Here is a 15231-nt window from a genome sequence, read left to right as displayed (position 1 = left end):
AATGCTGTCAGGTTTCCGTCCTTAGGAAATCCATATTTAATTCGACTCAATTCTCCAAATTTAGAGAAATTTTTAACGATTAGTCTCGTTGTGTTATCGGAAATTGTAGGATTGTCATTTTTATTTCTGCGACAATGAGTCTTAAAGATATTATAACGCAGAATATTTTACACGATCATGGCTTTCTTATCGTAGTTCTTAAGTCAAGTAAGGTTGAGAGAAGGATGATTACCACAAGCGAATAAAAAGAATACATCTAGAACACATTCAGGTCCACTTTGCCTTACTATGTCAAACGTCTTGGAAATTAGTTCACTTTCAGAAATATATTTTCCTCCAAAACCAAATGTTTACCTCAAACATTAAAGACCACTGTAGAGTGTAGTGTATTATTAAAGAAAAACTAAATTAACAGAAAAATAAACAATAAACAAAACAACATAAAATTACTTTTTATTTAGTTTGTCTACCTCGCAATTCATTGACATCAGAATTATATAAAAAAAACTTTAAAAACATTTGAATCAAGAAGAAAAAATACAGATAAAAACGGTAAACATAATTCTAAATGAATAATATTTCTCTGTTGCAAACAACTTGTTGGGGTAGATACTTGCTATAAATGTGTATTTGGTTGATTTAGGTGATGGACATGTATGTAAGTATAAGCATATTTGAATATATAATTTGAAAAAATACCCTACAATTGGTGTTTTTGTGAAAAAATAAATGTTATTTGCAATATTTACTATGTTGAACGTTCAGAGAATGCTGAAAAATCCACAGAAATAGTATTTGAAGTGTAGCAGCTTTCTGGAAGACTTCAGAAGACATATATTCACCCGCACATTCTAAGATTAATATGTAAAAATTTTGCTTCATCATCATTTCAGAAATCTACTTAGGTTAGGATATATGAGCTGCTTGCCCGTTAGCGAGTCCACTTGGAGCACTTGTGACCCATTATGAGACCCTCATAGTTACCATTCCCTTATGTTGAGAGTTTCTACATAAGGGAGAGTGGAATCTCTCCATAATTTCGTTGACTATATATTGCCTGTGATTAAGTTTACTAGTGACGCATCTTTGAGATAGTTCAATCATGAAAAAGAGAAGTCTGATTGAGGTGTTGTACCGATTCCCTTTCTTCCTCATCTATACAACAGTTTGGATGCGGCTAATCCATACCTTCCGATATCTGCTCCACCATAAAGTGGCCAGTAATAATAACCGTGAGAAGACTAAGAGAAATGAGAATCATATTTATATTCTTTGGACCAGACCAGTCTCTATATTATACACGTGATGTTATTTGAGGATCACCAGGTAGAGTATGAATGTCTAGGGACTGTCCTTTGAATGTCCTTTCACCAGATATTTCATTTCTCCAGATGCTGTCATGTCCAGCAACCCATTTTAACTCAACATAATGCTGTCTCAGTAGTGCACATGATTGAACACAATTGAGAAGACAGTTCGACTTTAGAGTTGCGTTAGATGCAGGACTGTCCAATTAGATATGTATATGTAGTCGAATTTTCAAGATTCAATTCCCAGATTCTGCTCGCGGCTGTAACGATTTTTCGGAGAATATTCTCGAGCTCATTACTTTTTCAGTCTTTCAAAAATTAGTGTAGATTGAGATTAAGTCACAGGGTTCATGGCCCAATCATCCTTTGTCGGTATTCTGGACTTCAATGACCTATTTAAATTTAGTGTATATACTATTTAGTCCGTTTTCTGTCCCATGGCGTTAAATTTTATAGGATGGTGCCGTGACCAATACGATAATGCTTTTAACTGTTTGAATGTTTAGAATTCTATTTAAGAGCTATATCTTTGTTTGCATTTAACCTAAAAATTCTGAATGCTTTGCTTTATATAGGCTCCACTTTAAAACGAACGATGAACTCTCTTTAGTCGTATGTCACAAAATTTTACAAAAGAATTCCATTAAAATACTAAAGTGTAAGTCTAAATTTTCCTGTATGTCAGTGAGATTAAGAACCCATGACGAGCCTAGGGCTTTCCTATACTTCTCCCATATAAGAGTAAGGGTCTTTAGCATCATCCCTTAAATGACTTTAGGTCAAGGGTTATACTAAATTACTTAACTCTGTCGGTCAGCGTTATCATCATTTGCAGAAACAATTCCAATATTCCACAATGCCGACGTTCTTTACACTTAGTCACTTTTATTTGAGTAAGTGTAGAAGTTTTTTTGTTTGGTTCCACATTCATTATGGCACAAGACACAAGGGCAAATATTATTTTATGTTTGTCTACCGTTCCTCAGTACATTTTTCTAAATACGAAAAACATACAATAAAACAAGAACAAAAACAAAACATAAATAAAAAGTAATTTAATGTGAATGTACTTGTAAGTAATTCCACATACATATGTAGTTGTTAGATGTGTAAAAACGTACTTTAGTGTAAATTTAGTACTTTGTTAGTGATCCTATATTCCATTTCTTTAGGGTCTTGTCTTCCTCTAGTTGACTAGTTCATAAATACATTGTATATTTCAGACTTACATATTTATCTGCTTACGCATAGTTGAATGAACAATCTAGTGTGAGAGTGTTAATGGCAAAACGGACTAAAAGACAGATAGACCAAACCGTTTTGTATACATATGTACATATGGTATGTATGTATGTACGTATGTGGGTACAGTGAATTAAACGCACTCGTTTTTTATTTGAAAATTTTCATTTTATAAATACCTACACTAGTTCATGTAAAGAAAAAAAGAACTACATTTTATATGTTCTCATATAGTTTTAGTTTACATTTAATTTTAGTTTTACCGTTTATTTTATTTTATTGTCCGCATTTATTTATATGAAAAATACTCTCTACAGATGATTCTCGATATTCGAATGGGCGAAAGTACAGCCGTGATTAAATAAATAGTGTTCTATATGTATTTTACTGTTTAAGAAGAATCCGCTAGGAATTGCTTGAATAAAAGGAACACTTTAAAAGACGAAAATGTACCAAAGAGCCCCGTTTAAAGTTTTCCATTTCCTGGCTCTACATGCTTTATGTTGTACTAGATTTTTCTATCCGGCTTTGGCCGGGATTTTAAATGGTTTCATAACATTGTACTTAAATTTTTTTTCATTCAAAATTTTTTAAGGAAATTGATGAATATTGAATGGAATATATTTTAGTTATATTTAAGTTAAGAAAATATTTGGTATTTATGCTCATATGTACCAATTTTAACCGCGTTTCACCCATTTTACGCCCCTTTTTGCACGCTTCTAGTAACAAATAATTACACTTTTATTCCTTAAATTTAAATTACCCAAAAATATGTTATTTTTTCGTCTTTTGTTCCATTAAAATATTAATATTTAAAATTCGGTGCCTTTAGAATATTTATTAAAGCAAATATAGATTTCCCTTTTTTACCCGTTTTTGCCCCTTTGGGTGGGCTATTAAAATATGCATATTTCCGACATTATAAAAACGCGTCGTTGATTTAGAACAGAAAAATTGGTCTCAAAGCATGAAATTAGTTTTTTCCCCTTTTGTCCTATTTTTTGTCCCCTTTTAGTTCAACTTTCGCAACAGTACTATGCTCTCCTAGTCCACGTTTTGAATAACACCCTACAAGAATAGATCTACCATTGTTCCAAATTTCAAGAAAATCGGTTCAGCCGTTCAGTTCAAACAAAAAAACTTACAAAGAGATTTATAATACATATTAGGATATTAGGATTATCTGGGGCCTTAAAAAAATTGATTATAACAAATATAAAGACGGACAGATTGACTCAGCTAAATGGATCTAAGAAGACTCGGCATATACATATTTATATGTATTTTACATAAGATTGGATAATTGCTGAATAGTTTCTGGATTATTCGCTTAATATCGGTCTTTGAAGGTGCAACTCGAGCTAAATTGCCGCTTCGTTTGTAGCAGAGATATATGATGACACAATTAACATAACTAGTGCATTAAAGATCCGTTGTTGATTTTATGATATGGTACGTAAACCTGCTGAAAAGAAGGATTATCCAAGCTATCACTTTTTTAAACTTAGTTGGAAAGGAGGGTGTATATACATCAAATCCGAAGAAATACACCTAGGCCTCTATCGGACTTGTTATGCGCTCCTTAACCAGTGACTTAGGTGGGAATCAAACCCACCACCTACGGTCTACCAGAACATTAACCACTTACCTATTCCTTTAAATTTACAAAAGTCAATAATTATAGCTCTGTCTTGCTGAGTTTGTTAAGATTGGTGGCGATTAGATGTTTTTGGATTAAGTTGTGTTCTTTCTGTAATAACTTTTACATGCTCATAGGTACACACTGTACGACGACGAGAATTAAGGATGTTGTCCACTAGCTTAAACTTCCGTACACGTTATTTGCGCGGAAAGCGACTCATTTTTATCCATGCAACCTCAAATTTTCAAAAAAAGAAAAAATCTGTAGTTGTTAATATTACATTAGACTTGAAAGATATCGGGCTCTGTAAAATTGAACATACTTGGACTTTATTGGAGTTATAAATTCAAAATTTTTATATCAATTTGTATAACATAGAAGTCCAAATCTCACAAATAGATCAGTATTGCGTTTCCACACTATAAATAATAGTTCATATGACCTAAAAAGATTCTAAAATTCTACCCAGAACCGTTTGGTTATTTTTCATCAGAACGAATTATTACAGCATTTATATCAATGTTAAAATATCTTCGTAGAATAGCAGACTTGTATGCCGCAGTTCTTAACATCTGGAATATAATTCAAAATAGGCCTTAAGTTGTAATTCAGGTCTGAGTTGAGTAACAACTCTTGCGTCATCGTTTTTATCTCTTCGGCATCAAGCTTTTGCTTGATGCCGAACTTTTGACAACTCTGTCAAAAGTTCGGCATCAAGCAAAAGCCTGACCGTGCTTAAGAGATAAAAACGATGACGCAAGAGTAGGCCTTTCTGCTTACTTGATTATTGATGCTTGATTCCAGACGAACTATAATTATGAAAAATAAATAAACAATTCAGAAAATATCACAACTTTAGTAGAAAAACGAAATCTTAAGAACTTTTCATGATGATTAATGATTAAACCTATTTTCTGGAATCAGAAAGGCTGTCGCTATTCTCAAAACCTCGTCTTTTGTTTTAAAATAAAACAATTTCAGTTAAATGTGTTCATCTTTAAAGTAGTGATTAGTCCTTAGCTCAAACATATATTAAAGTGCTACTTCTTTAACCCCTGCTGTAAGTGTATTTATACATGTGTTGAGCAGACTTCTTAAGTTTAAAAGAATCCTAGTTCTTATTAATTTTTTATTATTCCGAATTTAACCCATCTTATTACACATTGTTTTTATTTTTAATATTTTTATTTTTGTTGTCTACTTTTTTCTTATTTCACTTTGTTTTGAATACAAATTTATATTTTCATTAGCGAGAGTGAATGTGTCTGTGTGTGTATGTGCGTACGTGCGTATGTTTGTTGTTTTAAGCGAAAAAGTGTGGTTTATACCGAGTTGTTTTCATTTTCGTTTTCAAATTTAAATATTCACTTGTGGTAAATGTCAAAAAGTTGTCATATTTTTGTTTTATGGCCATATGTAGAATCTTTTTACCCCTTTTTAAAAAACAATTTATTTTATTTTTAAATTCGTTTTTTTTTTGTCAAATTTATTTTTAAATTTTATTTCATACATACATACTCAGTTTTATGCTACTGATGTACAGTTTGACATTTTAGTAGACGTTGTTTTTTTTAGGAGCGTAATTTTCACACTTTTAAGTACGAAATGGTGGATGTCATAAATCGTTTTGATAAAAAAAGGGAAAAAACATGAAAGATGTCATTCTAGTATAATTTTCTGTGATAAAACAAAAATTTCATGCGAATTTGAAAAATTTTAATTGATTTAATTTTTTAAAATTATTAATTTAAAATTTAGCATATTATCTGGAAAAGGTAGAACAATATTTCAGAATACCGTATGCTTAAGATTGTCTATATTCTTCATTCATTATAAACACACATTTTTTGAATTAAAAAAACTTTCTCACATTATTTATCGTTTCTCTAGTAAATAAAATAAATATTTATATAAATTTCAACATTTACTATTTTCATTAAGTAGCTAACACCAACTGACCTCCACAACTGACACTTGTCAATCTGTCTTTTTTTTAGTATATTCTGCCCTTCATTCTTTACAGCCTCAACGACGTCAATTAAAAAGTTTACACAAAAAATAATGAAAAGATCGACAAAGAACTTTACCAAATCATTTAGACAAAAAAAATCATAAGATATAAAGCTAAAGAAATTGTTTTACTCAATATCGAAAATTGAGTTGCTTTCGATGCCATTCAATTCACTTCAATTCATTTCGAAACGTTTAGGTTCCATTTAACTGAAAAGTTTATATGGCGTTGATATGCTGTGAGTATGTATGGAACTTTGTACTGATTAACAACAGCAAATTTCTTGTTAAATAAACAAATAAATATCTTTCATTGTTATTGTCGAAGATGTAGAAGCACAAGCAGACAATACCCATGAGGATGATTCTATCATAGAAAGATATTTTTCTTAAAGACTTTTAAATTAAACAAATGTGAGCATTGCAAGTTAAAGGTGGGGTCGAATTCTCAATACTCTTCAAAGAAAAATGCATAAAAGAGGTCTGCTGGACAAAAGAAATGATAACGAACTATATAACGATTCAAACTCTGTAATACCATTGGAGCTACTAGTAGGCACTCTGGAATTGATTATTGACAAATTACCTGACAGCTTATTCTTGAACGCTAAGAAAAACTATTAAAATCGGAATATGGACTCAGAGTTTTGGCAGAAATGTTATGATTCAATAAAGCTTTCAGAATATGGTGATTTTTCAAACCAATGTACGTTTATGGTTTTTCCAAAAGTATACTTTTTCCATAAAGTACAAAAACGACTTGACTTAAAACCCCAGGCCAATGTTTAGAAAGTCGAGCTAATAAAGCTTTCACATTCCGTATCAGAACAACAATAGGATAAGACTGATATCTGACGTTTTGAAGAACTGATAAGAAACAGAGATTTTACCAGATATATAAACTTCAATGTAATTAGATCAAAATGTACTTTCAATTTGATTCATATAGTTTTATTTAATTTAAGCTTTTGTCTTGACCGCAAGAATAATTCTACAATTTAGTATTAAAAATTATTTGGACAGTAATGCATCTATCAGAGATCTCAACTTCAATGTCATAATGTTGCTGAAAAAATTATTTTAGATTGTATTGATACCCTCGGGCGACATTTTCTCGAGTTACATAAATGCATAAGAATATATATATATTAATATAAATATAATATATATCATAAATATATAAATATATATAATAAATATATATATATATAAATATAAAAATAGATATAAATATATATATATATATATATATATATATAATAATATAATATTAATTATAAATATATATATATATATAATTCTTAATAAATGTGCTTTAACGGACCAACTTTTAGAAAATATTTTCAAAAGTAATTATACCCATATAAGGTATTTAACATGAATGATTCCAGACACTCTCGAAGATAACAAAATGCTGACGCTTTTTCAATTCGTTTATATAGGGTAGAAGGGGGACCAAACGCCACTTTTTTTGAGGCAGCCACAAATTAAAACCACAATACATATTCTTATTTTTTTTTTTTTTGGTTCGGATACTTAGATATATTGGCTTTAGTTTTATTCCTTTCAATCTTTTCTAAGTCATCCTCATGTACATATTTTTTTAACTTTTCCGCGGTAAATGCGCCAAGGGGATGGGGCAGGTTTGTCATTAGTAAAATTAATAAAAGAAAAAAAGAAAAAATTACAAAAATAAAAACTTATTTTGCTGTTTTATACTTTAATTCATTAAACAAGGTATAATAAACCAGATATTTATTGTTTATTTCACAGAACTTAACAAAAAAATTAACACAAATTATTACTGATTTTTTTCAATATTCTAACCAATTTTGTTCTACATCACAAGCTTTACATATATTTGGCGCATGTGCCCCACGGGCAGTTCTGGGGTTTAGTTTCAATTTTTTCGGGCTTCAAATTATATTATCGAAAATATTATTATGTCTTATTGTTCAATATTATTGACGTTCTAATACTGACCAATATATTTTTTCTATCACAAAAACTTAAAAAGTTAGCATAAAAATTTCACACAGTGAAATATTTTCACAGCCCTTTGAAAAACAATTAATCATTTCTGCCTCCCATCATATGTAAAGTTAATATTTCACATTTTCGGGGATGATAGATAATCGATAAACGAAAACAAAATTTGATAATGCGATAAAATCGATTACTCAGTTTTCAAGTTATTCGCATTGACAGATGTGTCCCTATGGCGAATGATCCCCCTTCTACCCTAACGAAATGTACTCTTGGCATATTTTTTAATAAATCTTTCTTCCCGAGGTAAATAGTAACTATCAGTAACTATCTAGTCTACTGCGACTATAAACTAAAGGAAATGAATATCATAGTCGTTTAAGTAACGATTTGGCCGGATGATTAATAGTAACTTATTTTCTACTACGAGAGGTAGTTAGTTGTTAAAATTAACCAATATTTGCTATTGGTAAGGTCTCATAGAGACCCTACTCAAATCATAGAAAGAATATGTTGGTTTAAAATCCAAAGCACTCCACAATGGAGTGCATATAGATAATATATAATATTGAGATGACAGACATTGGATAGAGAAGAGATTTCCAGTGTCTGGAGTGGGGGAATGTGTTGAAGTGGCGTTGGTGATCTGAAATATAATATCAAAGAAACCTTTATATAATCGATAAGTGTCTCCACTTAATAGCGGTATGTTCGTTCACTGATATAAAATGGTGGCGACATTAATCAAAATTTGTGAATAAGATCCGAAATCTGATTCTTTGTATATCCTTATTGATGTCTGTGAAATCTTTGTTGAACCAATCTCTACTAAAAGAGATTGAGAATATCACCTCCACATTAGATAAATAAGTGCTAATTTTGAAGTGGTGATAAATGTTATTTTTTGGAAGTACTTCGTTTTATTTTTGCTTTAGTTAGTTAGTTAGTTTGAAAGGTGGATGTATACACATCAAATCCGAAGAAATACAGCTAGGCCTCTATCGGGCCTGTTGTGCGCTCCTTAACCAGTGCCACGGGTGGGAATCGAACCCACCACGGTATACCAGACTAGAACACTAACCTACCGGAGGCCACTATTTTTGCTTTGCATATATGTTTTGTTTCATGGTCTGGTGTCATTAACATTACTCAAGTCAACCCAAAAGCAGCCAATTTTTTTTTGTGAAAAGACTAATATTTACTTTATTTACGGAATTGCATTCGTAAATAAGTTTTAATTAACCTTGCCTAATGTAGAGTATCATTTGACTGATCAAACTATACTTTCTTACATGTAACTATTTCACTGTATCTCACTCTGGTTACCATTTTTCTAAAAAATAAAGGGGTAAAAGAAAACGAAGAATTATATTCAGACAAATCAATTCGTTATAAACGATTTGCCTCTTTATTGTAGTTAGACAAAACAGAAAGAACTACATAAATGCAGACATACATACATATGTACATATGTATGTATGTTTGTTACTCAATTACAAGTCTATTAAGCATTTAGTCTATTAGACCTATAAATTTATTTATTTATTTATTCTCATCGTTTAGCAAATATTTAATTTGTATTTCATTTCTTTATTGTTATTATTAGATGTTCGTGTTAATATTTAATTAATAGAAAAGCCAATAACAATAACGATCAAGAAATTGTTTTTTTTTTATAAATTTATTATGTCGCAAATCGTTGACAAATGGTCTTATTCTTTGCTTTTTTTTGCGAACTAAATATAAAAGAGAGAGAATCTAGAAATCTTTAATATGTTTAATTTATTTGAATAGAAATATTTCATTATAACTTGTTCATCACGTGAGTTGTGAGTATTAAAATTAGAAATAGTAAAAAATTGAAACCATCATCGAAATGTGCACGTCATTTGTTGTTTATAATTAAATTAAGAAAGAAATTAAATTTAAATAGAAAATTATATACAATACAAATGACAATTTTGTTGTTGTTGTTGTATTTATTCATAAATCTATTTTTTTTTTTTTGTTTTAATTGAAAATTTCTTTTTGTCTGTGACGTCAAAAAGTTTGTTTTGTCTTCATTCGCATATTCACTTTCTGTGGGTCAATTCAATTATTGGCATGTTTATTGTTTAAAGTGGATTATAGGAATTATATGTTGCGATTAGTTTTGCGATGCCATTCATAAAAAGATATATACACTGAAAATAATCCATGCTCTACTTTACGAAAAAAAAATTTCGTAACTTCTATTTTCGTAATATTTACAAAAATTTCGTGTATAATACGAAACATTATTTAATAAAACCCTTTTCTATTTTTACGAAAGTACGAAAACCTTTCGTAATATTTTTTCTTAAATTTTAGCGAAATTAAACATAATGATATTAATTATTTTATGATTAAATAAAACTACAACACTTTTATAAAATTTAAGAAATTATTTTCATAAAAAAATTTAAAATTCGTGTGGAGAATAATTTTGAACTAAAATTAGAAAAATTATTTTAAAATGAACAAAAATGTTTGAATAAATATTTCGTAAATTTTACCATATTTATTTAAAACTCCATTTTTTCAATTTATGTAAATTAATTTTTCGTATATATTAGGCATGGATTTTTTTCAGTGTATGTATCTCCTACAGATATTGTACATACCGAAATGTGACTTTGTGGATTGGATTTTTTAAACCGTTAACATTAAACTCGCTAAAGCTATGTTTAATTCCGTATTCGATTTTTGTTTAATCTATCTATCTATCTATCTATCTATCTATCTATCTATCTATCTATCTATCTATCTATCTATCTATCTATCTATCTATCTATCTATCTATCTATCTATCTATCTATCTATCTATCTATCTATCTATCTATCTATCTATCTATCTATCTATCTATCTATCTATCTATCTATCTATCTATCTATCTATCTATCTATCTATCTATCTATCTATCTATCTATCTATCTATCTATCTATCTATCTATCTATCTGTCTACTTATATATAAAATTCTAACGTTGCTGACTGACTGATTCAACATCTCACAGCCTATACGGTTGAAGCTAAAGAGCTAAAAGAAATTTGGACAGGAGATTGGTCCTACACCAAATAGATCCACTAAGACGGGATTTTTGGAAACTCGAATGTTTAAGGGGTAAAAAGGGTAAAAACGGGTAAATTCGGTAACTTCATATCTCCTAAACTAGATAGGATACAAAAGCAGTTAAAAGCTTATCGTCGTTCACTTAAAAAATGAGTGGACAGGTGTCTGGTATTTTTTTCAAATTCGGTCCGGAAAAATGGGTAAAATGGTGGTACTTTTTTTGCATCTCATGTATCTTTTAAACCAAAGAACATACAAAAAATATTTTTGGCTAATTCATAACTTAACGAAAAAATAAAAATACGAATAAAATGAAATTAAGCATGTATGGCCCGGATTAAGTGAGGACCCATAAAAGGGGACTTTTTGATAATTTTTCGTTCCTCAAAAAGTATTTTGTGAAATTTGTATAATATTGAACCTAGAAGCATGAAAAGTGTACTTTTTAATTTTTTGTATAAAATTGAACCTATTGAACTTTTTGGTAGTTTTTTGTTCTTAAAAAGGTACTTTTTGAAATTTCTATAATATTGAATCTAGAAACATGAAAGAGTCCGGATTAAATGAGAACCTATAAAAGTGGACCTTTTAGTACTTTATCGTTTTTGAAAATGTACTTTTTGAAATTTCTATAATACTGAACCTAGAAAAATAAAATTAAGCAATTAAATGAGATGTTTGCAAAGTACATTGATACTCCGTAGTCGTTTTCTTCTGACTAAACTAATTTTTCAACCCTCATTTTATAGGCCATGGTCATGATACCCATATCGACCATATCCGTTAATCAGTAATCGAGATATATTCAATTATGTATCAACAATTTAGAGACCCACAATTCCCGAATACTTTTTATCTTTATTAAAGTTACAAGAAAAATGACTATCATGTGGTGTAAAGAAATGTTTTAAAAGCAGGTGGATAAAAATCCCAGATTTATGAGTTAAATTTACATGTACTTAAGGAGTGACCAACATGATCAACGTAGAAAAATGTTTATTTTAATTTGCAGAGCAAAAACGATTTTAGTACTCTGAAGGTCAAAAAAGTAACAACTGAAATATTTTGTGATACTGAAAGATCTGGAAAATACACTTAGGTTTCCACCGATTCTGTTGTGTGATACCTTTTTAGTGGAATGTTTTCTTTTGATGTAGTTGCTCAAGAAGTTTCCAAGCAGTATTTCTAAGGGACGTAATATGTAGAATAACATCGGTTTCAAGTTTCTGGAATCAAATTTTGTTGTCAATTCCAGCATTTCAATGTCTTCTCCATATGTTTTACATTTGTCTGAATCTGTTTATGTCCATTAAAAATGCATACTATCAAACTAACCTTGGACTTACAATTACTAACAAAGCTTGTGGTCGGTGTTACCCAATAGTGTTTTTGTAAACCCGTCCAAGGTTTTTTTAATACAAGTTGCCAAGTGTTTCTTATACCTGTTGAGTCTTACTAAAGTCGAGTGCTTTTCGTCAACTCCTGCCAAGCGGCATATTTTATGTTATACTTTTACAAACATCGGGTGAGCTACAGATGACTCGCTAACGTACCTTTATGTACCACTTTTTTGGACTTATAGTTCGTTGCTTAACTTCCGAGATGAAACAAAACATCACTTCGGTTTTAAACCACGAATCCATCAAATAAGCTAAAACAAGTTCTTTGCCCAGGGGACACACTCTGATAAACAATAACCTGATATGGAAGAGAAATACAAAGGTGTCACTTGTATAAGATACAGTACATCCATCACCATTCAATTCTGCACACTTCTCATTTATCTGTCACACACGGATCGACGATGTCCTTAAACCTCCTCATTCATTCTGCCCTACGCTTAGCCCCACAGTCACTACTCCGAAGGTTATCTGTAGTCTCTTTCAAAACTTATACAGAAATATAAATTTCACCGTGTGTCAGTATTGTAACCAACATTCTCTTTCTGAAGGCACCTCTCCAATAAATGGAACAAAACAAAGTCTGCAACTCTATCCTGGGGACAACCTCTAAATTAATGTCATAGTTCTTCATGTAAAATTTGAAGATTCTATCTTCCATAGTTTCTTATATTAAACAAATTTTCTATTCAAATCATATGTGTGTTCCCCATATCGTCCTCATAAAAGTCCGCAATTTTGATGACCAATACAAAGAACTTATATAAATATAGGAAATAACTGATCCATGTAATCCATACATACATGACATCAGACTAATTCCAAACACGTTCCTGTATAAATGCGTTTAAAAAAATTAAGAAGTCCACGATTGCATTTCCCTATTAGTTAGAGAATGCAAGAAGGATCTGTTAAGATCGTCTGTCTGAACTGGCAGATGAGCTTGCCAGAACGGGATATGCTCTTGATATTTCCAACGCAACTGCATTAGGTTTTATCAAGAGCAGTGTCCTCGCATTTTTTCTTCAAAAAGATTTGTTGCAAAGCGTCCAAGCTATTGTGTCCCTTCTTTAACAGGACACTGGTTGATAGGCAGACATGCAATTACGCTTGGGCTCCCTTCAACGATCACAGTCGCAGTTGCAAACACAAGAAAGGGGAAAAACGGTCTTCCATCTTCTCTGTAAATGCCCTGTTCTGTTCGTAAAGAGAAGCCGCTTACGCAATTACTTCATATCGAACCTTGATAATGTGATCATAACTCTACTTACCGAAATTTATTCATCGATCTTCGTTATAGCATTTATCATGTTATTAATATCCAATGTAATGTATCGAATGCAATTATGCCCACATTTGTTATAAGTTTAATAAAATATTAAAATTTTATTGTACGTGTTTTATGCACTTTTCACTTTTACTTTATGATAAAAAATTTACATATACATTTTTCACTGAAATATCAATTTCAAAATTTGTTTGTATTTTTTCGCATTTTTTTTCGAAACCATAAAAATTCCAGAACAAGTGCTAAATAAATTTTATTATTTGTTTATTTTATTAATTTAATGAAAAATTGAAATAATTATTTGTTGTAAAATTATTTATAAAACACATGTAGAACGAAATTAAATTTAGAAACAAAAAATTTTGTTAAACGAAAAAACACTGCAATTTACGAAATTTATTTAGAATAAAAATAAAATTTTTAACAGAATTCACTTATTAAAATCAATTCATTTGAATTGTTTGTTGTAGAACACAAATTTGATATCATTAAAACAAAACAAGCAAAAAATATAATTGTTAACCCTTAAATGCTTTTAAAAATTTATTGGCAGCGTACTACGCGTAGACTTGATTAGATGTGACTGCTGTTTAGCTGCTGACTATAGAGACACTCGATACAAAATGTTGCAATTGAAATCAGAAATAAACTCTCTGAATCCCCCACTGTAATGTGTAAAGAGTGTGTGGTGGTGGCGGCTGCCTTAAATTGTTCTAAATGAGTTGCGTTTGATCATGGGATGGAATGATTTGGATTATAAGAATATGTTGGCTTGATGCTTGAATGGATAAAAACAAAAATGATGCTCTGATTCTGTATAATGTGTGTATATTTGAATAAATATTAAAAACCAACAAACTCATATACACAAAATAAAATTAACACAATTTATTTGAATCCAAATCTATTTAAAAGAAAAACATTTGCAAAAACAATCATTATTATCTTCACCAGTAGCATCCATTTAACAAGAACAATAAGATGATAACTTATTAGTAAAGAACGAACTTGAATAAGCTGTACATTACATGTGACCAAAATTTATATATATTTTTTTAATTCCGCATACTTCTTGACTCAATTTTAGGGCATTGATTCAAATTCTAGGGGATCCAAATAAAGGAAGTTTAATAACTAATATTACTACGCACAAACTGAAGAGTTGCAATGAGCTAGATGTATCGTAGCCTATATTAATGTAGTATTAGATCCAGTCTTTATCTGTAAGATATCTTAATAGGCCGTTAGTTCTGAATCCA

At 30.3% G+C, this 15231-nt stretch overlaps 1 protein-coding gene across 1 annotated transcript in view; it reads right to left on the bottom strand.

The window, feature by feature from the left end:
- Positions 1-14619, bottom strand: part of LOC111674841 (fibroblast growth factor receptor homolog 1) — a 34589-nt gene extending 19970 nt beyond the window's left edge. Inside the window, exon 1 of the mRNA XM_046949468.1 lies at positions 13956-14619. The gene's annotated coding sequence lies outside the window, so the exon portion shown is untranslated. The remainder of the gene's footprint in view (positions 1-13955) is intronic.
- Between the last annotated feature and the right edge of the window lie 612 nt (positions 14620-15231).

The sequence above is a fragment of the Lucilia cuprina genome, chromosome 4, assembly GCF_022045245.1.
Source record: "Lucilia cuprina isolate Lc7/37 chromosome 4, ASM2204524v1, whole genome shotgun sequence".
Taxonomy (NCBI): domain Eukaryota; kingdom Metazoa; phylum Arthropoda; class Insecta; order Diptera; family Calliphoridae; genus Lucilia; species Lucilia cuprina.
This window is presented reverse-complemented; position numbering and strand designations above follow the sequence as displayed.